At 47.1% G+C, this 27921-nt stretch overlaps 1 long non-coding RNA gene across 1 annotated transcript in view; it reads left to right on the top strand.

Annotated features, from left to right (window-relative positions):
* The window catches only part of LOC143823891 (uncharacterized), a 164385-nt gene extending 143110 nt beyond the window's left edge, over window positions 1-21275 (top strand). The window contains exon 3 of the long non-coding RNA XR_013226639.1: window positions 21261-21275. This is a non-coding gene — a long non-coding RNA (uncharacterized LOC143823891). The remainder of the gene's footprint in view (window positions 1-21260) is intronic.
* The last annotated feature ends 6646 nt before the right edge of the window (window positions 21276-27921 follow it).

Raw genomic sequence — 27921 nt, 5'->3', positions numbered from 1 at the left:
AAATAAAGTATGGCATCTCTGTGACCGTTTATGCACTGGCAACTTCATTGCCCCACCCCCCTGTCAGGAGCACAGATCGGGGGTGGATGAGATGCACCAGGCCAAGTACTCTCCCATGTGAGTGCAGGAAGAGGTGGGACAACCTGCCACGACTAAAACTCCAGCCTGCAACCTGGCATGAAACCTCTAGTGCGTAAATGGTCTGTGGGAAACAAAAGTATTTCAGTTCTCCATTTTGAATTTCCACAGGGGGAAAAAAGAGACATAGTTTTGAAAGTCTAGATTGATTTGAGGGTTGCCAAGGATCACAGAAAACTGGTTGCAAAGCATTGCCTGGCAACTCATGGGAGATGGGGGTGAGGATATGTTGATAACACACCTCTGTAGAAATCTGTGGAGCTCTCTGGTAAAGTTCCAGCAATTCCTAGAAGGAACTGAAGTTACTTCCTTCTTTTCTCCAGAAATGATGTCACATCATTGGCCCAGTGGCCATTTTTTCTTCTCGCTACCACTCACAGCAGTGGCAGAACACAAGAAATGTGTGTGGGGGGAGTCCCCTACCAGCGCGATGGCAACCCTAAGGAAACTCTTGTGTAAACTCACTGCCCCTGGCAGGAATGGACTGTTTGTGAATATTCTTACTACAAGGAATGAAATTCTCAGAAGGCTGCAATCCAGCTTCTGTGAGGAAATGGAAAGTGTTTTTTGTTTTTGGCAATAGATGCTCACACAGTCCCTAAGAATGAGAGCAATGTAAATACAGATGAACAAGCCAAAGCAGGTCTGCTCTCATGATATGCAGTGGTGCTTACTGCCAAGAAAGCATCCCTGGGACAGCAGCCTCTGTGGACATTTTCCCAGAGAACATTGACAAAAAAACTGGGACAAAAAGCAGTCAAAAAAGGACAAAAACCCTGTAAATAAGTTCTAAATCACTTCAGCCCTGAAGAGTCTTTGCAGCAGCCCTCACGATGATGTCCTCTATTGCCTTGCTTTTTGTTGTTAGATCTAGTTTTATGCTGTGCACAAAAAAAAACAAAAACAAAGCAGGGTCGGGAAGGTGTCAGGAGGCCTCCTCCCAGCACATCCCCTCCACTGGCTTCCTCTCTGCTTTTAAGGCGATGAAAAGGACAACTCGGTCGTGTCTAAATCTGAAGGATCTGATCTGATGTCAAAGCCTTTGGCAAAACATAGATTGACTTAATTCTTTCAATAATGAACTTTGGTCCACAACATTTAACAACCACAAGAGGGAGAAAGCCAATATGAAAGAGAAAATCTCCTTGTTCAGGCTATCTTGCCTGTGCTGCAGGCAAAACGTCAAAATATTTTTTTAATCGAGATTCTCTGCAGCAGCCCATTCCCAAATGCCAGTATCCATCACTGATGACTGGATCAATAGTTGTGTTTTGGCCCCAGTCTCTGACGAGAGATGGCATGCCATCCCTGACAGACAAATATCACAGTTAAGCAAAGTATCCAGCCAGACCTGGTAACATTTTTATTGATTTTTGTTGTGCAAATAATGTCTTTTTGGGCTGAATAAATGGCTTTGAGCCAAACAGTCATTGTTTATGATTCCAAAATGCAATAAAAGGACAGGAAATATATTATTGCCAATGTCTCAAGGCACACAACATAATCATCCTTTGGTGGTGAAAAACTATCTGGCTGAACCCTTGAGTGCATATTTATCCATGCTTAAAGGTACCTGTAGGACTTGCAAATCTAACGCCAACTGTCCAGTTAAGAAACAGATGGTCTTGCCCTTTCACCCTCCTGCCCCCCTGAATCATGACCTGGGGGTGGGGGGGGGGAAGCAGGGATAAAATAAGCACTATATTTCTTCAATCAATAAAAAGAACAGAGTTTATTATATTCCTTTTAAATGAAATATCAGACATCCTGCAGCTGCATTAATATGCTTTCACAGCGCATCTCTTCACGATGCCAAGAAACAATACCAAGAAGATGATGGACCATTTACTTTATTTTTTTCAACAGAACAAAATGCTAAAATATTTCCTCCCAGCACCTTTAATTTTAGCAATTGGAGGCAAGCTCTGTGTAAATGTTTAATGTAACAGCATGACAATATAGTGCCATCACTGGACATGGAGTTGTAGAACACACCGCAAATAGTTCACTCCCCACACCCCTGCCTTGAGGAGTGAAGGGAACAATCCCTGCTCATTGCGACTGAGCCCCCCTGCCCAGAGGGAATACCACAACAAGCCCATCCTCACTCGGTTAGGTCTAGGGAGCCCGGCACCACTGCACATGAGCTATTTCAAGACGCCAGATGATGCATTTTGCATAACATGTAAGGTGAACTGGGGGAGGGGGAAAGGGGTAACTTCAGATTTCAATTCCCAACCATTAAAGGAATTTGGGGGATGGGGACACCTACCTATCCAGCATCCATATAAGGATGGATTCTTTAAGTGCAATAAATCAGGAGAGCTTTAAAAAGAGTGAGAGGGAGAACCTGAAAGGCTTTTGGAGAAGGAAAGTCTATCACTTCAGAAATGCTGATTCTGTGAACCTAGGCAGATTGTAAGGGGGTGGGCAGAAGAGATTGTGTCGGTGCTTGGCTCTTGTGGCCCTTTCTTGCATGCCCCGTAAAATGCCAAGCTCCACTTTGGGGTTGGGAGGCAAATTTCCTCCAAGCCAAATTGACCAAAGATTCTGGTTTTTTTGTGGGGGGGGGCATCATCTGGCCATGGAATTGGGGTCACTGTGGTGGGCAAGTAGTTGTGAATTTTCTGCATTCTGCAGGGGGTTGATGACCCTGGAGGCTCCTTCCTACTCTATAATCCTATGATTTCTACTCAGAGCACAAACATCAGACCGTAGCACAAATAAAGGCAGGATCTTTGAAAGGGACATCACACTTGGTTGTCATCCAAGAAAGAGCCAAGTTTTCTTAAACGGAGAGATTACATATTTCTCTCCTATTGTTTGGAACTGGGGACATTACATGTGTGACCACAGAAAAAAACCAAGTGTGTTGAAAGCTGTTTCTGGAGATCTTGCAAGGCACATATGATGCAAAGGCATGCCTCCAGCCAGTCGTGATTCCATAATATTCAGTTACCAGGATGTGTTTTCTGAATAATTTATTGACTTCTGAGGGGAATCGTGCTCAACGTAGCAAAATCATTTCACATGATGAAGGATTGGAGTTGTGGCCTAGGATCACTGTGGGGCAGTCCATAAACACCTAGTTTCTTTAAATGAAACCAAATCATCTGGACAAGATTAACTGAATCCAAGGGTACTAAAAGAACTTACAGATGTAATATCTGAGCCTCGGTCCATTATTTTTTGACAATTCTTGGAGAACATTTGAAGTGCCAGAAGAATGGAGGCAGACAAATGTTGTCCCCACCTTCAAGAAGGGGGAAAAGAAGGATCTGGGTAACTACTGACACATGAGTGTGATATCTGTAGCTGGAAAAAATTTAGAACAAATCACCAGTAAGTCCTTGAGTAGCTATAGCGGATGGCTGTAATTACTATGAGTCGGTAAAATCAGAGTCCAGTAGCACCTTTAAGACCAACAAAGATTTAATCAAGGCGTGAGCTTTCGAATGCAAGCACCCTTTTTCAAGAACAAGTCGTGTCAGACTAACATTATCTCTTTTTTTGAGAAAGTTACTACCTTGCTAGATCAGGGGAATGCTGTGGACATAGTTTACCTTGATTTCAGTCAGTCTTTTGATAAGGTTTCACATGATATTCATATTGACAAGTTGGTAAAATGTGGTATGGATCCTATTACGGTAAGGTGGATTGAGAACTGGTTAACAGATCGCACCCAAGGGGTGCTTGTAAATGGTTCATGATCTTCTTGGAGAGGTGTGACAAGTGTAGTGCCTCAGGGATCTGTGCTCAGCCCTGAGATGTTCAATATATCTTTAAATGTCCCACGGCGCAGGGCGCCGCGGACTAAATAAAGTAGTAAGGGCTTGTGGGGAGGAGATAGGGCGGGACCTGTCTGAGATAAAAACTCGGAGAGGGCCAATCAGGAGCCGTGAAGCTCGGACTCCCTGCCTGTCCCGGACTCCCTGCACACACTCCGTCCCCATATGGCTTGCTGGCGGTGAACCATCGCCCTTCCCTCCCCAGCACGACTCCCCGCCGCCTCGCCTACAGATGGCCCCGCTGCCCTGCTGCCTCCCCGACCAGAGGCATGCCAAGATGCTTCCCCCCATCTCCGCGCCCCGCCAATGACCTCCTCCTCCGCCGACTCGATCCGCTATGCCACCAACGCCAATGGGACCATCCCCGCCCAGCCTCTCCAACCCACCCGCTTGACCCTGTTGCTCAAAACAAGATGGCGGCCTCACCCCCTCGCCCCAACGTGCCGCTAATGCTCCCTCTCCCTCCCACCATGGCAACGATGAGGCTCCCTCCCCCGCTCGCGACCGCCGCGACAAACGCCTAGTGCCTGCTGTATTCGGCCTACAGCGGGCTTAAATTCTAGTTTATATATGATTTGGATGAATGAATAAAGGGGTTCTTATTAAATGATCTATTAAATTAGATCACACTAAACTGGGAGGGGTAGCAAATGCTCTGTGGGACCCGATGCCCTCCGGCAACTCGGACACTGGAGCTTTGCTCTGCCCGTCCCTGGCTTTTTTAGCTAGGGAGAGGGAATTATTCCCTCCCCCTCCGTTTTTGTTCTGCAACTTAAGGGAGCCTATTATTATCTAGGCACCAGTGGACCTTACTAACTCGGACTGCGAGAAATAGGCAAGGAGAAGGGGAGATCAGCTGACTGTATTCCAGGCCTTCCAGGACACGGAGACCACGGGCTTGCGTCGTTATTCCCCGGCCGACTAACATCATTGCTGGGAGACTCTGGCGCGACCCGTGGGAGAGTGCTATCAACCCGTCTGGAAGAGTTATTGGGACGGTTCCTGGAGGCAAATTACGCCACCAAGGTATTACAGTGCCCTCCTCCCCCCCTATTTCTTCGTGCCGGTTTCCTCCCGGAGAAAGTTTTATGACGCCCGGACAGAATGAGGAATGCAAACTCACCTCCTTCGATCTTGAGGAGAGTCTATGGAGCTCTGAGAGAGACGGTCTCCCTGCAAGGGGCTCATGAGAGCTTTGGAAATAACTCTGCCCAGTGCCTGAAGTGGGAGTTACTCCGACCCGGCAGCGCCGGGCAGAGGTGCAGCGTTCAGAGCACTGGGTCAGCAGGGAGAAAAGACAAAGAACATCGGACTGCTCGACTTGATCCTGGGACGGAAGGAATCTTTGGCGGCGATTTGGAGGGGAAAAGGAGTGAGCCGCGACAGCTGAGACAAAGGGGGACCTTGAATTTACCATCCTCCCCCTTTAAGATCCTTCGGCTGGCTGGAACTGAGTCTCTTCTGCCTGAACTGGTAGATTGCCAGAGTTCAGCTTGCTGCGTCATAGACCGAGAGGAACTGAGGAAGAACTTGTTCCTTGGTGCCCTCTTGTGGCGACAAAGATTCTTCTGGGATAAAGAAGAACTAGTACAGCCAAGAAATCTGATAGCTGTTGTTGGAGTTGTGGGAGATGCTGGGAGAAAATTATTAGGGCGGCTGAAGTGGCCTTAAGTGGAGTTGTGGAGGAGAGGGGAAGCTAGAGAGCCCCGAAAGGCGGGATCTGGCAGATCCTCTCCTCTGTGAGGTTAGACTAGCTGTTAGGTGTCAGGTTGGGTTGGGCGGGCTAGGGGGGATTTTTTTGTAGGGGGCTGTGTAGGGAGGGTGAGGTTAGGGTGGGTTAGGGAGGGAATTGGTAGCAGCTAGGTTAAATTAGATTAGTTAGATTGGTTAGGGCCAGTGAGAGGGAGGAGCTACAGCCGCTCTACCCAAGGTATTGCAGTAATTAGATAAGGTTGGGGCCAATATACAGGGCACTACTGGCTATGTCTAGACATGGCATGGTCTGCCAGACAGGAACGACAGAGTGGGCATGGAAGGGGAGAGGGGGTTATAACCCAACCTGGGAGAACTATTCCAGCACTTCTGGGCCAAGGGAGGTATGGCGGTGGGAGGAGGTTCAATAATAGGGGGAGAGCGGCACACGTAGGTCCAGAAAGGCCCCGACCGTGGAAACACGGTCGGTGGCCTGGTCGATGTGCTCGCTGTCCTTCAAACCTCCGTCCCATCCCCAAATTTGTAGGAGAGAGGGCTAGGGCGGAGCCGGTGCTGATGCTATGCAACGCCAGGTCGATCAAGAACAAATCCTCAACCCTGCGGGACTATTTCGCAGGGCATGGGGTAGACCTGGCGTGCATCACCGAGAGCTGGGTGCGTGAAGGTGAAACAGTCGCCCTTAAAGATCTTGTGCCACCCGGCTTCTCGGTCCTCCATCAGCCCCGGCTCCATGGTAGGGGGGGTGAGGTGGCGATCCTAGTCCGGGACAGCTATGCCTTCAGGGCTCTCCCAGCACCATCGATCCCAGGAGTTGAATGTGTCGGCCTGACGTGGGAATCGGTCGAGAACGTGGCCATCTGGGCGGTGTACCGTTCACCCACTGCCCCGCCCAATGCCCTGCTGGGCCTGCTGGAGGCGGCGGCCGCCTGGACATTGCAGTTCCCCAAATTATTAATTTTGGGGGACTTTAATGTCCATGCGGATTCGTCGGCTCCAGGACTTGGCCTGGACCTGGTGTCGGCCATGGCGACACTGGGGTTCTCGCAGTTTGTTGCTGGTCCCACTCATCAGGCTGGCCACACCCTGGATTTGATCTTTGGTTCTGGTGTTGAGATCGACCTGGCTAACAACATCGTTCCATGGTCTGACCACCATACCCTGAAGGCTCGCCTACGGATGCCACCCCTCCCCTGTTTGGGTGACGGACACATTTTAGTCCGCCCACGGAGACTTATGGAATCCGAAGGATTCCTGAATGCTCTGCGGGACCCGATACCCTCCGGTGTCTTGTTGGAGGCCTTGGTAGAGGACTGGCAGTCCCGTCTGTTGGCCGCCATTGACGAGATAGCCCCTGAGCGCCCTCTCCGCCCTCGCCTCAAGCAGGCTCCGTGGTTTACCGCGGAGCTTCGGGAGAGGAAGAGGGAGGTGAGACGGCTAGAGCGAGTGTGGCGGAAGACCCGCGACGAAGCTACAAGAACATCTCATCGCACGCTTATGAGGGCGTATGAGATGGCGGTGAAAGCGGCAAAGTGTGACTACTTTGCTGCGGAAATCGCGTCCGCTAGCTCTCGCCCAGCCCAATTATTTAGGGTAGTTCGGACCCTTACTGCCCTCGAAGGAGGGCACCAAAATAGTAGATAATTGGAACTTGGCTGCGAGGCTTTTGCGAGCTATTTTGCGGATAAGATCTTGTCGCTCCGTCGTGACCTTACTGCCACAGTTGATACAGTTTGTGAACTAGAAGCTCCGTGGCCGTTACGGGGGATCAGGTTTGATGGCTTCAGGCGGCTCTCTTTATCCGAAGTGGACAAATTGCTAGGGTCAGTGAGGGCGACCACTTGCCCCCTTGATCCCTGTCCATCGTGGTTGCTTAAGACCAGCGACCCACGGATAGGTGTTCCCCTGAGGGAGATTATAAACCTCTCCCTTACATCGGGAGAATTCCCTCAGCGGCTCAAGGAGGCAGTGGTTCGCCCTCTTCTGAAAAAACCATCGCTGAATCCGCGGGACCCCGCCAGCTACCGCCCGGTATCGCATCTTGCATTCCTGGGCAAGGTGGTTGAGAGGGCCGCCGCGGACCAGCTCCTAGCATTTTTGGAGGAAACTTCGGCCCTTGATCCATACCAGTCTGGCTTCCGTCCTGGCCATGGGGTGGAGACCGTGCTGGTCGCCCTGACAGATGATCTCCGGCGCCAGCTAGACCGGGGCGGGTCGGCCATTCTCGTGCTATTAGACCTGTCAGCCGCATTTGATGTGGTTGACCACGAGCTCTTGGTTCACCGCCTCGCTGATACTGGGATTGGAAGGGTGGCTCTTAAATGGCTATCCTCCTTTCTAGAGAACAGGTCACAGAGGGTCGCTGTGGGGGAGGAGTTATCCGACTCCTTTGCACTCCCATGTGGGGTGCCACAGGGAGCGGTGCTCTCCCCCACGTTATTTAACATCTATATGCATCCCCTGGCTCAGCTGGTACGGAGTTATGGGCTTGGGTGTCATCAGTACGCTGATGATACCCAGCTCTATCTCTTGATGGATGGCCGGCCAGATCTCCCCCCAGAAAAATTCGCCAGTTGTTTGGAAGCAGTGGCTGGATGGATCAGGAGGAGCCGCCTGAGACTCAACCCCTCCAAGACGGAGGTCCTTTGGCTAGGCCGAAGGGAGCAGGAACAGGAAGCGCGTCTTCCCTGCCTGGACGGGGTACAATTGTCATCTGTGCCCCAAGCCAGGAATTTGGGAGTGATTCTGGATACCTCACTTTCCATGGAGGCCCAGGTCACTAAGGTAGCTCGGACGGCATTTCTCCATCTACGCCAAGCTCGGCTACTAGCGCCCTACCTGCCCCCGGAACACCTGGCCACTGTGATCCATGCAACGGTTACTTCTAGATTAGACTTCTGTAACTCGCTCTACGCGGGCCTACCCTTGTCTCTAACCCGGAAGTTACAGCTGGTACAGAATGCAGCTGCACGGGTCCTCACTAAATCATCTTGGAGGTCCCATGTTCAGCCTCTGCTGAAGCAGCTGCACTGGTTGCCAGTTTGTTTCCGGATTAGGTTCAAGGTTTTGGTATTAACCTTTAAGGCTATACGCGGCTTGGGTCCTGCATACTTGAGGGACCGCCTATCTCCTTATGCCCCCCGCAGGGTACTTCGCTCTGCGGGTAAGAATCTGCTGATGATCCCAGGACCCCGGGAGGCACGCCTGGCCTCGACAAGGGCCAGGGCCTTTTCGGTCCTGGCCCCTACCTGGTGGAACGACCTCCCTGAAGAGCTGCGGGCCCTGTCGGAGCTCTCTGAGTTCCGCAGAGCCTGCAAAACGGAGCTCTTCCGCCAGGCGTTTGTCTAAGGCCGGGTGATGGCCCGGGGCTAAGATCGGACCCCTCTCCCCGGAGGGGGGAGGCCAGTACTAGACTGACCTGGTTCCCCAGATTGTTCCACCCTATGCCCAATTATCCATCCGTTCCCTTCTGCTCATCCAGTGTGCCTGTACGGGAATAATTTTTTTTTAATCGCCATCATTGTGACTCAGTCATTATTTTAATGGGGTTTTAATGGGGAATTTTAATGGTTAATATATTGTATTTGTATTGAAACATTGTGAACCGCCGCGAGCCGGTTTCCGAGAGCGGCGGTCATACAAATCAAATAAATAAATAAATAAATAAATAAATTGTCAGCCTTGGTGGAGGACTGGCAGTCCCATCTGACGGCCGCTATCGACGACATTGCTCCTAGGCGCCCTCTCTGCCTTCACCTCAAACAGGCTCCGTGGTTTTCCCAGGAGCTCCGGGAGAGGAAGAAGGAAGTGAGATGGCTTGAGCGAATGTGGGGGAAGGCTCGCGACGAAGTGACAAGGACAACTCATCACACACTTATGAAGGCATATGAGAACGTGGTGAAAGCGGCGAAACGAGACTTCTACGCCATGGAAATTGCGTCCGCAAGCTCTCGCCTGGCACAACTGTTTAGAGTGATTAGGTCACTTACCGCCCTCGAAGAAGGGCGCCCAAAATTAAAGGAATTGGATCTGAGCTGTGTGGCATTTTCAAGCTATTTTGCGGAGAAGGTTCTGTCACTCCACCGCGACCCACCTGCCACTATTGACACAGTTAGTGAACTGGAAGCTCCGTGGCCACCGAGGGGGTCAGTGTTTGATTGCTTTAGGTGGCTCTCTTTAACCGAAGTGGACAAGTTACTAGGATCAGTGAGGGCTACCACATGCCCCTTGGATCCCTGTCCATCTTGGTTGCTTAAACAAGGCGACCAATGGATAGGAGGCCCCCTGAGGGAGAATATCAACCTTTCTTTGACATCTGGAGAGTTCCCCGGGGGGCTTAAGGAAGCCGTGGTTCGCTCTCTGCTGAAAAAACCATAGGTGGATGGGCGGGACCCCGCCAGCTACCGCCCTGTCTCGCATCTTGCGTTTCTAGGGAAGGTAGTAGAGCGGGCCGCAGCAGACCAGCTCCTAGTTTTCTTAGAGGAAACTTCGGCCATCGACCCATACCAGTCTGGTTTCTGTCCTGGCCATGGGGTGGAGACCGCGCTGGTTGCTCTGACGGATGATATCCGACGCCAGCTAGATCGAGGCGGGACCGCCATTCTTGTGTTATTAGATCTGTCGGCCTCATTTGATGTGGTCGACCACGAGCTATTAGTTCACCGCCTTGCCGGGACCAGACTTAGGGGGACTGCGCTGCAATGGCTGGCCTCCTTCCTCCGGAACCGGATGGAGAGGGTGGCAGTGGGGGATGAACTATCAGATCCCTGTGAACTCCCCTGTGGGGTTCAGCAGGGGGAGGTACTCTCCCCCACGTTGTTCAACATCTACATGTGCCCTCTGGCCCAGTTGGTTCAGGGTTATGGGATAGGGTGCCACCAATATGCGGATGACATCCAGCTCTATCTCCTAATGGGCGGCCGGATGGACCACCCCAGATACATTCGCCAGTTTTTTGGAAGCAGTGGCTGGATGGCTGAGGCAGAGTCGCCTAAAACTCAACCCCTCCAAGATGGAGGTCCTGTGGCTGGGCAGAAGAGGGCAGGATCAGGAAGCATGCCTCCCATGCCTGAATGGTGTACAATTAACATCTACACCACTGGTCTTGAACTTGGGAGTGACTTTTGATGCCTCCCTGTCTATGGTGGCTCAAGTCACGAAAGTAGCCCAGACGGCTTTTTTTTCATCTTCGCTAGGCCCGGCTACTAGCGCCCTACCTGTCCTCGGAACACCTAGCCACTGTGATCCATGCAACAGTCACTTCCAGACTAGACTACTGTAACTCGCTCTACGCAGGCCGACCCTTGACTCTGATCTGGAAGTTACAGCTGGTACAAAATGCGGCAGCTAGGGTTCTCACTAGGACACCTTGGAGGACCCATGTTCAGCGGTACTCATCTTCATTGGTTACCAGTCTGTTTCTGGGTCAAGTTTAAGGTGTTGGTATTAACCTTTAAGGCCATACGCGGCTTGGGTCCTACTTACCTGCGGGACTGTTTGGTTGCTTATGCCCCCCCGCAGGGCTCTCCGCTCTGCGGGTATGAATCTACTGACTGTCCCAGGCCCCCAGGACATTCGCCTGGCCTCGACCAGGGCCAGGGCCTTTTCGGTCCTGGCCCCAACCTGGTGGAATGAGCTCCCGGAGGAGCTAAGGGCCCTGTTGGAACTACCATCTTTCTGCAGGGCCTGTAAGACAGAGCTCTTCCGCCAGGCATATGGTTGAGGCCAGGGCAGAGCCCGGGTTCCATCCAATATCCCTAATGCATTGGCCAGTCTTTCTCTCCTCTGTCTCATCCAACTTCTCTCTGAACAAGTGGGGAAAGTGGGGAATAGAATGCCATCTTTTTACTGTAATAATGGGGTATTTATGGGATTTTATGTGATTTTACTTTGATTTTATATTTTATTGTGAACCACCGTGAGACCTTTTGGCGAACGGCGGTATGTAAATCCAATTATAAATAAATAAAATAAAAAATAAACACACGAGAAGACAGAATCAGAATATAAGATCTTGACAAGCTAGAAAACTGGGCTAAAATGATAAATGTAAAGTTCTTCATGTAGTTAAGAAAAATCATATGCATCACTATAGGATGAGTGAGACTTGTCTTGGCAGTAGTACATGTGAAAAGAATCTGGGGGTCTTAGTAGACCAGACACTGAACATGAGTTAGAAGTGTCACCTGGTAGTTGAATAGGAAAATGGGATTTTGGACTGCATTAAAAGAAGTAAAGTGTCCAGATCTTGTGAGGTAATGTCACTTTATCCCACTCTGGTAAGACCAAACTTGGCATACTGTGTTCAGTTTTGGGCACCACAACTGAAAAAAGATGGATGGAAACTGGAGCACTTAAAGACAAGGGCTATGAAGAAGGTGACTGTTATGGAGACCAAGTCATATGAGGAAAGGTATGAGGGAGTTTGGTTTGTTTAGCCTGGAGAAAAGACGACTAAGAGGAGATATGATAACCATCTTTAAATACTGGGCAATCATATAGAAGATGGAGCAGAGTTTATTTCTGTTGTCCTCAAGGTCAGACCAGAACCAGTGGGTTGAAATTAATTCAAAAGAATTTTCAGCTAAACCTCCAGAAGAAGATCTAAGAATCAGCACGAGTTTTACAAGAACAACAAATGTCACACTAACCTTATCTCTTTTTTTGACAAGAAAGTGACTACCTTGCTGGATCAGGGAAACACTGTGGACATAGTTAACTGGATTTCAGTAAAGCTTTTGATAAGGTTCCACATGATAATCTTGTTCACAAGCTGGTAAAATGTGGTATGGAACCTAATTCTGTCAAGTGGATCGATAACTGGTTGACTCATCGTACCCAAAGGGTACCTGTTAATGGTCCAGCATCCACTTGGAGAAGAGTAACAAGTGGATTGCCCCAGGGATCTGTTCTGGGGCCTGTGTTGTTCAACATATTTATAAATGATTTGGATGAGGGATTAGAGGGATTATTTATTAAATTTGCAGATGATCCTGGAAAATGGTATTTTGGGCTGCATCAAACGGAGTATCGTGTCCAGATCACGGGGGGTGATGGTACCACTTTATTCTGCTCTAGTTCTGCCTCACTTGGAGTCCTATGTTCAGTTTTGGGAACCCCAGTTGAAGAGGGATGTAGACAAACTGGAGTGTGCCCAGAAGGGGGCAACAAAGAAGGTGAGGGGTTTGGAGACTAAGATTTATAAGGAAAAGTTGGGGGAGCTTGGTCTGTTTAGCCTAGAGAGGAGACGACTGAGAGGGGATCTGATAGCCATCTTCAAGGATTTAAAAGGCTGCCATGTAGAGGATGGAGCAGAGTTGTTCTCTCTTGCCCCAGAAGGACAGACCAGATATGGGATGAAATTAGTTCAAAAGAAATTCCGTCTAAACATCCGGAAGACATTCATGACAGTTAGAGCGGTTTCTCAGTGGAAGAGACTTCCATGGGAGGTGGTGGGTTGTCCTTCTTTGGAAGTTTTTAAGTAGAGGATAGATAATCATCTAACAGAAATGGAATGATTCTCATGACTGGAATGTAATGGTGGATGGATATGAACTGTTCAGAAAAACCAGAATAGATCGAAGAGGTGGAGGAGTGGCACTGTATGTGAGGAAAGGGCTTACCTGTCAGGAAATTCTAGTGAAGGAGAGCATATCTACAGTGGAAAGCATCTGGGTGAAAATAAGCGAGGGGAAAACAAACACTGTGGTGGTTGGTGTCTGTTACCGACCGCCTGACCAACGAGAGGATGTGGATGCTGCACTTTGTGAGCAGCTTGAGAAAATATCCAAACGGCAGGACCTTGTCATCATGGGTGACTTCAATTTCCCAGATGTGTGCTGGGAAACAAACTCTGCAAAGCGTCCTCAGTCATGCAAGTTTCTGACCTGCCTGGCTGACAATTTCATTTATCAAATGGTAGATGAACCCACAAGAGGTTCAGCCATACTGGACTTAATACTGACCAACAGGCAAGAGTTGGTGGATGAGGTGAAGGAGGTGGGGACCCTAGGGGGAAGTGACCATGTCCTCATAGAATTCCTTTTGAGATGGGGAGCCAAGGAAGCTTGTAGCCAGACGCGGATGTTGGATTTTCGTAGGGCAAACTTTAATAAACTTAGAGACATGATGAGTGGACGAGAATGCTGGAAGGGAAGGGACGAGAATGCTGGAAGGGAAGGGAGCATGTGAAGGGTGGGCGCTATTTAAACAAGAGCTATTGTATGCTCAATCAATGACTATCCCAGAAAGACTAAAACACTGCAGGAGCTCTAAGAAGCCTATTTGGATGAACAGAGAACTTCAAGAGGAACTAAGAAAGAAAAGGAAAATGTTCAGGAAATGGAGGGAAGGACAGAGCTCTAAAGAAGAGTACCTACAGGTTACTAGGCACTGTAGATCAATCATCAGAAAGGCCAAAGCTGAGAGTGAGCTAAGAATGGCCAGGGAAGCCCATTGTAACAAGAAAAGATTTTTCAGTTACGTGAGGAGCAAATGTAAAGTAAAGGAGGCAATAGGCCCGCTGTTGAGTGCGGATGGACAAACTCTAACGAAAGATGCAGAGAAAGCAGAAAGGCTTAGTGCCTATTTTACATCTGTTTTTTCCCACAGGTCAAAGTGTTTAGGCACATCTAGAGATGGCTGTAGCCAAAGGATAGTGTCTGGGTGGCAGGTTAACATGGATAGAGAGGTTGTCAAGAGGCATTTAGCTGCACTGGATGAGTTCGAATCCCCTGGTCCAGATGAAATGCACCCGAGAGTACTCAAAGAACTTTCCAGAGAACTTGCACAGCCCTTGTCCATCATCTTCGGAACCTCTTTAAGGACTGGAGATGTCCCGGAGGACTGGAAAAGAGCAAACGTTATTCCGATCTTCAAAAAAGGGAGGAAGGATGACCCGGGAAACTACAGACCAGTGAGTCTGACCTCTGTTGTGGGGAAGATAATGGAGCAGATATTAAAGGGAGCGATCTGCAAACATCTGGAGGACAATTTGGTGATCCAAGGAAGTCAGCATGGATTTGTCTCCAACAGGTCCTGCCAGACCAACCTAGTTTCCTTTTTTGACCAATTAACAGGTTTGCAGGATCGGGGAAATTTGGTTGATGTCATTTACTTGGATTTTAGTAAAGCTCTTGACAAGGTTCCCCATGATGTTCTGATGGATAAGTTGAAGGACTGCAATCTGGATTTTCAGATCGTTAGGTGGATAGGGAATTGGTTAGAGAACCGCACTCAAAGAGTTGTTGTCAATGGTGTTTCATCAGACTGGAGAGAGGTGAGTAGCGGGGTACCTCAGGGCTCGGTGCTCGGCCCGGTACTTTTTAACATATTTATTAATTAATTAAGGAGGTGGTGAGTGCCCCCTCACTGGAAGTCTTCAAGCAAAGGTTGGATACACACTTTTCTTGGATGCTTTAGGATGCTTAGGACACGCAGTAATGGATTTAAACTTCAAGTACAACGATATAGGCTAGATATCAGGAAAAAGTTTTTCACAGTCAGAGTAGTTCAGCAGTGGAATAGGCTGCCTAAGGAGGTGGTGAGCGCCCCCTCACTGGAAGTCTTCAAGCAAAGGTTGGATACACACTTTTCTTGGATGCTTTAGGATGCTTAGGGCTAATCCTGCGTTGAGCAGGGGGTTGGACTAGATGGCCTGTATGGCCCCTTCCAACTCTATGATTCTATGATTCTATGATTCTATGATTCTATGAAATGCTGATTTTATTAACTTAAGCAGATTGTGAGTGGGTGGGCAGGATGGAATACTTCAGGGCTAATCTGCACAATGACCAATGTTGCTAAATGTTGACAGAATGCAGAAATGCTATATTTAATAGTTGAATTTTGTCATTCCGCATACCTTCAATTCTAGTGGAATATTGACGTCCCAGTAGCGGTCTATTCATTCCCCACAAGTTTCTGGTCTCACCAGAATCACAACAAAGGAGGGGATATTTTTCCGTGCTTTTGGTTGTCAATCAAACGGAACAGCCAATGAACTGTTGTGTTTGTGCTCCTGAAAAGCCCCTTTCTCTTTAAAAACTGGTTTTTTTAAAAACCCCAAACACCAGTAGCAACGAGTATTTGTTCAAGACCTTTTTCACTGGGATAGGAGCTGGCACTTAAGCGTTTACACACTCTTCAAGTAAAAAATAAAAAAGCCCCCTCCCCCCCCATGTGTGCAATTTCTGGCTGAAATTACGGGCAGTGTCGAACAGGGGGCTGTATTGTGCTTGGGAACTCTAAAGACAATTGCAGACGGGAGCTTTGTTTTATTGTTAAGCACTTCTGAATGCTTGTGGAGGGACTTCAACCAAAGAAGCCTCGCTTGCACAGCCCTTGTCCATCATCTTCGGAACCTCTTTAAGGACTGGAGATGTCCCGGAGGACTGGAAAAGAGCAAACGTTATTCCGATCTTCAAAAAAGGGAGGAAGGATGACCCGGGAAACTACAGACCAGTGAGTCTGACCTCTGTTGTGGGGAAGATAATGGAGCAGATATTAAAGGGAGCGATCTGCAAACATCTGGAGGACAATTTGGTGATCCAAGGAAGTCAGCATGGATTTGTCTCCAACAGGTCCTGCCAGACCAACCTAGTTTCCTTTTTTGACCAAGTAACAGGTTTGCTGGATCGGGGAAATTTGGTTGATGTCATTTACTTGGATTTTAGTAAAGCTCTTGACAAGGTTCCCCATGATGTTCTGATGGATAAGTTGAAGGACTGCAATCTGGATTTTCAGATCGTTAGGTAGATAGGGAATTGGTTAGAGAACCGCACTCAAAGAGTTGTTGTCAATGGTGTTTCATCAGACTGGAGAGAGGTGAGTAGCGGGGTACCTCAGGGTTCAGTGCTCTTATTCGTTGGTTTTGCCGGTTTAAGGGGGGGAAATGGTGATTGCTTCTCCAGAAGCTCGGGGAGGGACATTCTTTCTACCGCTATTTTGAGAGTGCACATATCTTTCGCTGATGTATTGCAGCTTGTGCTCAGAAGTGTAGCAGTTTTTTCAGGGGGAATCCACTTTTCTGGATTTCCCCCTAAGCGCTAAAACATTCCGATTGTTGCTGGGGTTTGGCGGGAGTTTTGCGGTTGGTTTACAATGTCATGCAGAACGTTAAATTAATAGTGTTTACAAAAGGTAAGACTTGAGCTACATTTAAGTTGTGCGGAATGGACCTAAGTCTTTATCTCTTATGGCCTTTCTTTGCATACCCAGGGAAATGCCGATTGTCACTCTGGGATGGTAGGTGAATTTCCTCCAGGCCAGGCAGGATTCTGGAGATTGTTTTTTATTCTTTGGGGCGGGGGATCACTTGGGCATGAAATTGGGTTTACTGTGCATGGGCAGGTAGTTGTGAGTTCCTGTATTGTGCAGGGGGTTGGGCTGAGAGGCAGCTAGGTCCAGTTGTTAGAAGTGCGGACTTCTGATCTGGCAAACTGGGTTGGATTCCCTGCTCCTCCTCTACATGCAGCCAGCTGGGTGACCTTGGGCTTGCCACGGCACTGATAAAGCTGTTCTGACTGAGCAGAAATAACAGGGCTCTCTCAGCCTCACCCTCCCTCACAGGGTGTCTGTTGCGGGAAGAGGAAAGATGATTCCAATCTGGATTTTCAGATAGTCAGGTGGATAGGGAATTGGTTGGAGAACCGCACTCAAAGTGTTGTTGTCAATGGTGTTTCATCAGATTGGAGAGAGGTGAGTAGCGGGGTACCTCAGGGCTCGGTGCTCGGCCCGGTACTTTTTAACATATTTATTAATGATCTAGATGAGGGGGTGGAGGGACTACTCATCAAGTTTGCAGATGACACCAAATTGGGAGGACTGGCAAATACTCCGGAAGATAGAGACAGAGTTCAACGAGATCTGAACACAATGGAAAAATGGGCAAATGAGAACAAGATGCAATTTAATAAAGATAAGTGTAAAGTTCTGCATCTGGGTCAGAAAAATGAAAAGCATGCCTACTGGATGGGGGATACGCTTCTAGGTAGCACTGTGTGTGAACGAGACCTTGGGGTACTTGTGGATTGTAAACGAAACATGAGCAGGCAGTGTGATGCAGCGGTAAAAAAGGCAAATGCCAATTTGGGCTGTATCAACAGAGGCATCACATCAAAATCACAAGATGTCATAGTCCCATTGTATACGGCACTGGTCAGACCACACCTGGAGTACTGTGTGCAGTTCTGGAGGCCTCACTTCAAGAAGGACGTAGATAAAATTGAAAGGGTACAGAGGAGAGCGACGAAGATGATCTGGGGCCAAGGGACCAAGCCCTATGAAGATAGGTTGAGGGACTTGGGAATGTTCAGCCTGGAGAAAAGGAGGTTGAGAGGGGACATGATAGCCCTCTTTAAGTATTTGAAAGGTTGTCACTTGGAGGAGGGCAGGATGCTGTTTCTGCTGGCTGCAGAGGAGAGGACACGCAGTAATGGGTTTAAACTTCAAGTACAACGATATAGGCTAGATATCAGGAAAAAGTTTTTCACAGTCAGAGTAGTTCAGCAGTGGAATAGGCTGCCTAAGGAGGTGGTGAGCTCCCCCTCACTGGAAGTCTTCAAGCAAAGGTTGGATACACACTTTTCTTGGATGCTTTAGGATGCTTAGGGCTGATCCTGCGTTGAGCAGGGGGTTGGACTAGATGGCCTGTATGGCCCCTTCCAACTCTATGATTCTATGATTCTATGATTCTATGATTCTATGATTGTCAGCCACTTTGAGACTCCACTTGTGAGAAAAAAGCAGCATATAAGAACCAACTCTTCTTCTAGATGACCCAGGAGGTCCCTTCCAACTCTATGATTATAGGTCATATAATTACAGTTAGAGAAAATGCATACACAGAGAGTTATGTATGAGAGAGACTGGTTCATCCACAGTGGAGTGTATCCTACTCCAGGTTGAGGGAGTTTCCTCTAGAGTCCAGCACAAGGATCCCTCCTTCAATGTCTCCTTCTAGTTTGGTGTAGCGGTTAGGAGTGCGGACTTCTGATCTGTCAATCTGGGTTCGATTCTACGCTCCCCCACATGCAGCCAGCTGGGTGACCTTGGGCTCTCCTCAGCACTGAAAAAACAACTGTTCTGACCCCAACTGCAGGGTACAATGAGTTTAAATCAATCATGCTCTGCTAATCCAGGCTCAGCCAAGGGTGTGTCCACCTCTACCCCTGTGTATATATTTGGGGGCTTGTCCAGGCAAGTCTCCAGTCAGCGTGGTTACTTCCCACCTGGAATCACTTTAACAAATAAAGAGCTGAAATGCACGACTGCGCCTCGCTTATTGCCTACTGAACCCACGACACAACACTGGCGACAAAGGTGGGATTCTAAGGGAAGCGAAGCTGCTCCTGCACGCATCTGGACAGAGCCCCGCCATCCAAGGGGGACCCTCTGCCAGCTAAAAGCGTGAGTCCAGAAGCACCCGACCTGTGTTGCAAGCCACTGGAGCGGAACCCAGCCGTCTGAAGGGGGGGACCATCCGCCAGCTGGAATAGCTCGAGCCGGGCCAGCAAGCAGAGAGGACGCACACCGCAGCATGGCTACCTTAGGGCAGATTAAGCCATTCAACTCCAGCCGCCCCAACCGATGGCGAAGCGATGAAAAGCGCTTCTGCAACTTCCTCACGGCCAACGGCATCATGGATGCAGCAAGAAGACAGGCAGTGTTCCTGAGCACGTGCGGGGCCGCCACGTTTGACTTAGCACAGGACCTCTTCGCATCCGACGATGTGAACACCGCGAACCTGGATGAGATCTTCCGCCGTCTCCAAGAGCACTACGACCCACAGCCAGGGGAGATTGTGTGCCGGCATATCTTCTACCAGCGAGTACAGCAAGAAGGAGAGTCAATTGCTGAATTCACCGCCACACTCTGCAACCTTGCCCTGCATTGACACAGAGCTGGACAAGCTACTGGCGCAAGGTGTGCTAGAGCCCGTGCCAAACGCACGTAGGGAAACGCCGATCATGACCCCCATCAAGCCGAACGGGGACATACGCATCTGTGCGGACTGCAAATGTACGCTGAATAAGGCACTACAGCAACACTCATACCCAGTGCCGGTAATCAGCCATCTCCTGGCATCGCTGGCAGGGGGCAAGGTATTTGCCAAACTCGACTTGGCTCAGGCCTACCAACAACTGCCCATCGACAGGGCGGCAGCAGAGGCCCAGACAATCGTTACCCATCAAGGGGTGTTTAGAGTCAAGAGCCTATAGTTCGGGATTAGTGTCGCTCCCAGAATGGAAGACCTCCTCAAGGGAATTCCGGGGATGATTCCGTATTTTGATGATGTCCTCCTGGCAGGGAGCACAGTCCCGGAACTCGCCAGCTGGCTCATGGAGGTCCTGCGCCGTTTCGCCGCAGCCGGGCTAAAGGTGAAGCGAGAGAAATGCCACCTGGGCATCCCTGAGGTGGAGTTCCTTGGGCTCCTCATCAACTCATCAGGAGTCCAAATTATTTGTTGCCTTTATTGATTTAAAAGCAGCCTTTGACTCAGTTTCCAGAGAGAAACTCTGGATAAAATTAAACAATCTAGACATAGACCAGCGTCTACTCTTTATATTAAAACAGCTCCATCATAACAACCACTGCCAAGTCAAATATTCTGCTGAGGGAAATTTAACACCAAAAATCCAAATAAACATAGGAGTGAAACAAGGTTGCATCCTTGCCCCTCAGTTATTTAACCTTTTCTTAAGTGACTTACCCTTCTATTTTAACAAAGTTAATGGTCATCCCCCCATTCTTGGCAAAAGACCCACTCCACTTCTTTTATACGCAGATGACACAGTTATCATATCTAGAACTTGAGTTGGCCTTATACGCTATCTCCGGTCATTCGGAGATTACTGTAGTGACAATCAACTAAAAATAAACTTTGAAAAAATGAAGATCATGGTATTTGCAAAGACCCGATATAAGTTTCCCTGGATAATAAATGGTAAACATATAGAACAGGTCAATCACTACAAGTATTTAGGCATAAACGTTACTTATAATAACAGTTGGGCCAACCATAGAGAAAAAACAATCACATCTGCAAAAGGCCAGTTGTCCCTTTTAGCCAAGTTTTATCATCAAAAAGGCAACAAAAACCTTCAAGCAGCCATTAAAATCTAAAATGCCAAAATAATTCCTCAGATACTCTATGGAATCCCAGTATGGATGGATACATTTAATAATAAATTAGAGAACATCCAATCTTTCTTTTTCAGAAATCTGCTAGGAGTCCCAAACTGTGTGGCCAATCATACACTTGTAGCAGAACTTGGCCAACAGAGTCTAGAAGCCTGGGCTTGGTCTCAGTCCTTTAAGTACTGGTTAAAAATTCATTTCCATGCTCAAACGGGTAGTTTGTTAATTAACCTTTTGAGTGACCCTTATTCTTTCAGCTGGCTGGGCAAAATGTCAAAAAAACTTCAAATTATGGGTCTGGACATCTCATCCCTTAGCATGCAAGACGAAAGGACAATACTAAAGCTAATATCACAGAGAATAGAAGATCAGGATATACAGATTCTGGGCTCCTCTAACAACAGTGTATGTTCTCCCCACTTCTGGGATATTCCGTTATCTTACAAATCCATGCCCATGTATCTCCAAATTTTGGAGATACACCAGTTAAGAAGAAGAAGAAGAGTTGGTTCTTATATGCTGCTTTTCCCTAGCCGAAGGAGGCTCAAAGCGGCTTACAGTCGCCTTCCCATTCCTCTCCCCACAACAGACACCCTGTGGGGTGGGTGAGGCTAAGAGAGCCCTGATATCACTGCCCGGTCAGAACAGTTTTATCAGTGCCGTGGCAAGCCCAAGGTCACCCAGCTGGTTGCATGTGGGGGAGCGCAGAATCGAACCCGGCAAGCCAGATTAGAAGTCCGCACTCCTAACCACTACACCAAACTGGCTCTCCATTTCTAGTAGCTCACTTAAACATCTTTCCTTCAAATGTCACCCGAGGTAGATTTTTGAAGATCCCTCCTCAGGAGAGATACTGTTTACATAGATGTAGTGTCCCTGACACGTTGCACCATATACTTCTGGTGTGTCCTACGTTTGAAGTATTTCGTCGCCTGTTAGCTAATTATCTGAAGAAATTGAAATTCAGCTGTGTTAATGAGAAACACTGGATTAAAATGATACTAAATGTGAGGGACACAGCAACTATTATAAAAGTAGCAAAGTTTTTACTGGCAATTTTAAATGAAAATCTTTTACGATAGATTTTATATCTGAAACTATTTGAAATTTTCATTTTATGCTTTGCTCTAACTCTCCGGAACTTCTTCCAGATGTTTAGACAGAATATCTTTTCATCCCATTGGTTATGGTCCCTCCCTTCGGAGCTAGTGAGAACAACTCTGCTCCATCCTCAACATGAAATCCTTTCAAATACATGAAGATGGTTGTCAGATCCCCTCTCAATCATCTCCTCTCCAGGCTAAACAGATCAAGCTCCCCCAACCTTTCCTCATACGTTTTGGTCTCCAAACCCCTCACTATCTTTGTTGCCTTCCTCTGGACATGATCCAGTTTGTCTACATCCCTCTTCAACTGGGGTGCACAAAACTAAACACAGTACTCCAAGTGAGGCCAAACAAGAGCAGAATAAAGTGGTACCATCACCTTCCGTGATCTGGACATGATACTGTGTTTCATACAGCCCAAAATCCCATTTGCCTTTTTAGCCACCGAGTCACACTGCTTACTAATCCCTAATCCAAATCAATTATAAATATCTTGAACAACACAAGCCACAAGACAGATCCCTGGGGCAGTCCATTTGTCACTCTTCTCCAAGAGGATGCTGGACCATTTACAAGTACCTTTTGAGTATGATCTGTCAACCAGTTATCAATCCCCCTGACAGAATTAGGATTCATACCACATTTTACCAAATTGTCAACAAGAATATCATGTGGAAACTTATCAAACGCTTTACTGAAATCCAGATAAACTATGGGTCACAGACCACATCTTCATTTGGGCCATAGATACTTTATATTCCCCTGATCCAGCAAGGTAGTCACTTTCTCGAAAAAGGAGATAAGGTTGGTCTGACATGATTTGTTCTTCCGAAACACATGTTGAATCTTAGAAATCAAAGCTCTGTGTTCCAGAAGGCAAGGAGGAGACGACTGAAGATGGCGCCATAAAAAAGCTGGACTTCTGTTCAGCTCTTAAGCCATGCCGAGGGTCAGGAGCTTCTGCACCTGGCTGACCTGAGCAGATACGCAAATCTGCTCACCGGTCGCCCCAGGAACCGGGAACGACATCCTGAGGGTCCTACAGATCCGTGGGGAGGTAGGGGGACCGAACTCCCCGGATTAATAGCGGCCTGTGCTCAAGGTCACAATGGCGTCCTTGTCGCAAACAACTTTACAAGCTTGAAACGACCAGCTGACCTTACATTCTTCCCAGACCATCTGTTACCAGATCGACAGGAGCGTTGACAGAAGCTTGGAATCTGCAACAGTAAGAATTGAAAGCTTTCTGGCTTTTCTCTTTCTTCCCCCACAAGCTCTTCCCTCCCCCCCTCAACCAATTTACAAGCGAATTCCCTCTTTCGTCGAGTGAGAGACTCCCAGCTAATTATACCCACTAACCAAACAAAGACAGAGCTTTTAAGATTTGTTGGTGAAAGTTCAGTGGGGGAATTTGACTTGATACGGAGATCGACAAACTGATAATTAGGGATCGCTCGTGCTCCCGCGAGACCTCACGAGACTTTCTGTTTATAGTTTGTGACTGCCTAGAACTATGGAAGAATTAACTAAGGCACAGCTTTTCCATTTGTTATGCGAAGGAAACTCAAAGATACTGAAAGCAGTCAATAAGCTGGAAAAGGAAATCCGTGGGATTAAGGGGAGCTTTTGGATGGAGCCCATGGTCCGGAGAGACCAGCTGATGACGCAGCTCAGCCAACAATAAATCAATGTCTGGAAGTTAATCTACTGGAGGGAGAGAGTGCCAGAGATGTAAAAACCCAAAGTACCCTTGAAGAACCTGGGAAAACAGATTCAAGGAAGGAAAGTACCGAAAACCTGGAAGTCTATTCAGAGCAGGAAATGATTTGGATCAGCAAAATAAAAAGAGTCTATTCAAAAACGACAGCAACCAGGAAGCTATCAGGAGATATTCCTGTGCGACCAGAGGAAGAGATCCAAATTGACAAAGGATTCAGAGCCTACTCAAAGGCGACTGGAAGCAAGAATCAAGTAAGAGATTTCTTTGGCCCTGACAGAAGGACAATCAGAAACACTCTACTATGGAAAAAAACACAATTTCATTTTCTGCGACCACCTGAAGGATGAGTTGAACAATGGAGTATTCTCCTGGCTTCCTGTGGGAAAGACAGCAGTAGTAACTTTTAGGACAGGACCAATATATGAAGGGAACTGACTTTATATCATCTAAGACAATAATAGAATATATCCTTATAATAGATTATACCCTCATATGTATCAACAACTACTTTGCTAAGAAAGATGGTAATAACTCCTAGATCAGGATTAATATGCGATGGGAATTGAATATGTATGTCAATATGTATGCTAAAAGAGGATGACAAACCATACTTCATAGGCATTAACAAGACGGCAATAGTAATTCTTGGGTCAGGGCCAATTTATGAAGGAGACTGACCTAATATCATTTAAGATAATAACAGAATGTATTCTTATAACAGATTATACTCTCATATGTATTAACAATCACTTGGCTAAGAAAAATGGTAAAAACTTCTAGATTAGGAATAATATGTGATGGGAACTGAATATCTATGTTAAAAGAGATGGCAAACCATATCAGCTGGTCGCTTTTTCTTCTCAATTTCTCTGTAAATGCTTTATATAATAATAAATAATAAAATTACATTAAAAAAAAAAGCTCTGTGTTCCAGATGCTCAAGGACTGACTGTTTGATGATTTGTTCCAAAATTTTGCCACCTCCAGATGTCAAGCTGATGGGTCAGTAGTATCCCGGATCCTCCTTTTCCCCTTTATTCAATATGGAGAGAAAATTTGCTCACCTCCAATCATCTGGCACCTCACCTGTTCTCCAAGAAATGTCAAAAAGAATGGACAGAGGTTCAGAGATTACATCTGCAAGTTCTTTTAGTACCATCGGATGCAATTAATCTGGCCCAGAAGACTTTATTTAATTTAGAGAAACTAGGTGTTTGTGGACTACCCCCACAGTGATCCTAGGGCACCATTCCCGTCCCCCGTGTTGTGATACACTTTTTCCACATTGAGCACTATTTCCCTCACAAGAGAAGACTGAGGAGAAATTCGAGTTAAGCAGTTCAGCCCTCTCTTCATCATCTGATAATTTCACTTTCTTATCCTCGCAGTGATCCTGTGGAGTTCCTATTCTTTTTCTTGCTTGAAATACAACTAAAGAAGCCTTTTTTGTTATGTTTAGCATTTCTTGCTAGCCTAAGCTCATATTGAGCTTTAGCTTTTCTAACACTCCCCCTACAATTATTGGTTATTTGTTTATACTCATCCTTGGTAATAAGGCCTTCCTTCCATTTCCTAAATGACTCTTTTTTATTCCACAAATCATTTGACAACTGCTTATAGAGCCAACTTGACTTCTTTAGGCTCCTTCCATCTTTCCTTCTCAAGATAATTGTTTGTGATTGAGCCTTCAGTATTTCACTTTTAAGAAACTCCTAGGCCTCTTAAACTCCCATCTCCTTAAATCTTTCTGACCACAGGACTGTTCCCAACTTATCTTTAAGTCTGTTAAACTCTGCTATTCTGAAGTCCAGTTTATACGTCCAACTATGTAATGGTTTACTCTTTCTCACAATTGTGAATTCCATTATCACATAGTCACTACTACCAAGTGTGACCACTATTTCTACCTCATCTACCAGTTCTTCCCTATAGGTAAGAATCAAGTTTACAATAGCAGACCCCTTGTTCCCCTCTTTACCTTCTGGAAAATGAAGTTGTCAGGAAGACAAGAAATTAATTTTTAGCAAAGTTGGTCTTTCAACAGATATCGAGGTAATCAAAAACATCCATGACCCCTCTTTGAGAATTGTCTAGGAGAATTGTCTAGTAATTTGGTCTTGCAGTATCTAATTCAAGTCCTCTGACTGGCTTGGTGGTCTATAGCAGACCCTCACAATAATACCATTCTCCTTTCCTACTCCTTTTATATTTACCCAAATACGCTCAACATAACTTCCATGCTCAGGTACCAGTATTTCTTCACAAGTATAAAGATTCTTAACATATATTGCTACACCTCCCCCCTTCTTTACTTGTCTGTCCCTTTTGAATAGATTTTACCCCTCAAGTAGTATACATTCTAGTATTCCAATTGTATTATCCCATAAAGTTTCTGTGATTCCTATTAAGTCATAGTCCCCTTCCTCTATCAGGACTACTAGTTCCTCCTGCTTGTTTCCCATACTCTGTGCATTAGTGTAGAGACATCCCAGTCTATCCTTTGTGTGCCCCATGGTTTTGTTTTTTGAACTTTCTTGTAACTTAGTAGTTCCCTGCTCATGTACCGTTCCCTGTAGATTTACAATCTTCTCATCTTCAGATCTTGCCATCACACCAGGTTCTGAATTTACATCTCGCTTCCCCTTTGGATTTAGTTTAAAGCCCTCTTTCACCAGGTGTGCAAGGTTCTCCCAAAAATACTTTTTTCCGTCCCTTGTGAGGTGCACACCGTCCCATGATAGTATTGACATTGTAGACCATGATCCAGAAATCCAAACCTTTCCCGACTATGCCAGTGATGTAGCCAGTCATTGACTTGCATTATTTTTTTTATCTCTCCCTAAGCCACGGCCACTTACAGGAAGGACTGATGAAAACACAACCAGCACTCCAAGGTCCTGTAGTTTTTTACCCAGATCCACAAAGTCTTTCTTAATACGTTCCATGCTGTGCTGGGCCATATTATTTTTTCCTACATGGATGAGAAGGAAGGGGTAATGATCTGTGGGCTTGATGAGTCTGTCCAGCCATTTTGTAATGTCCTTGATGCGTGCACCAGGTAGGCAGGAGACCTCTCGAGACAAGAAGTCTGGTCTACACATTTTGTCCTCTATGCCTCTCAGCAGGGAATCCCCAATTACCAGTACCAGTTTCCTTGTCCCCTTGGGAGCAGACCTACAACTCTCACCTGTGGGGTCCTGTGAAAAGTTTTCTGGGCTTCATGGGGGCTGCGGGGGAGAAGACCTAGAACTCTCACTTGTGGTGGCCTGTGACTTGTTTCTTAGTCTTCATGGGGGCTTGGGGGCTCATGCTCCTGTGTTCTTGAATCACCATCCTCAGGCAGATCCTGAACCGATTGCTGAGCATCAATGGGTCAGACCTTCTCTTTATTCTTCTACTCCTAAGCATAACAGCCTTCCATTCATTACCCTCCTGTGTTTGTTTTGATAGTTTTCTTTCCTCCTGCACTTGGACTCTCAAGAGTACTTCATGAGTTCTGTCTTCACCCTCCTTTATATGTTGTAGCATATTCAAGTGTTCCTCTAATCCCTGTACCGTCTCCTCTAGCAGAGCCACTAATTAACACTTGCTGCACTAATCTATACCCTAACCCAAACCCCCCAAGGTAAGAAGATAAACATGGCACAGAAGACAAACATGTCACTACCTCAGCTCCTCCAGTCATCATGCCACTTTGTTTTACTGTCTTACTTTACTGTCAATGGTAGATACAATACATTTGACTGACTGTCCAAACTCTAAATGGCTGAGACCCACAATACCTGAAAGACCATCTATATACTCATACTGACTGATTTGAGGTCCACTTTTTAAATCACATTTTTCTGGTTTTACTGTTCTATAAATTGTCATGGGACTTTTTTTTAGTTGAAAGGCAGGCTTGTACAGGAAACATGAATCCTCCCCCCATCTCCAGGACATGGTTCCAAAGCCCTCCTTGATGCCACAAGTCTGCCGATCTGCAAGTAGGGCTGTGGCTCAATGACAGGCACTTCCTTCGCACCCTGTGGCTCTCCAGTTCCATGCCCAGAATCTCCAGCTCAGAGGATCAGGGAGCAACTGACAAGACCCAGGAAGCCCAGAGAGATGCCGGTAGACAGAGTAGACAAGACAGATCTTGATCAAGGTTGACTGGTATGACTCTGTATAGAGCAGTGTCATGTTTTCACTTTAAACCCCAAAGGCTATGCAGAGGGAAATGGGTCTTTCTGCTGGGATAAACTTTCTGGATTAGTGATGGGCCAGCTTGTGGTTTCTTCTCCTTCTCTTTGCCCCTTTGATCAGTCAAAGCCTAGGACAA

The sequence above is a fragment of the Paroedura picta genome, chromosome 14 (genome assembly GCF_049243985.1).
Source record: "Paroedura picta isolate Pp20150507F chromosome 14, Ppicta_v3.0, whole genome shotgun sequence".
NCBI lineage: Eukaryota > Metazoa > Chordata > Lepidosauria > Squamata > Gekkonidae > Paroedura > Paroedura picta.
Note: the sequence above shows the minus strand (reverse complement) of the source record. Positions and strands in the feature narration are given on the sequence as shown.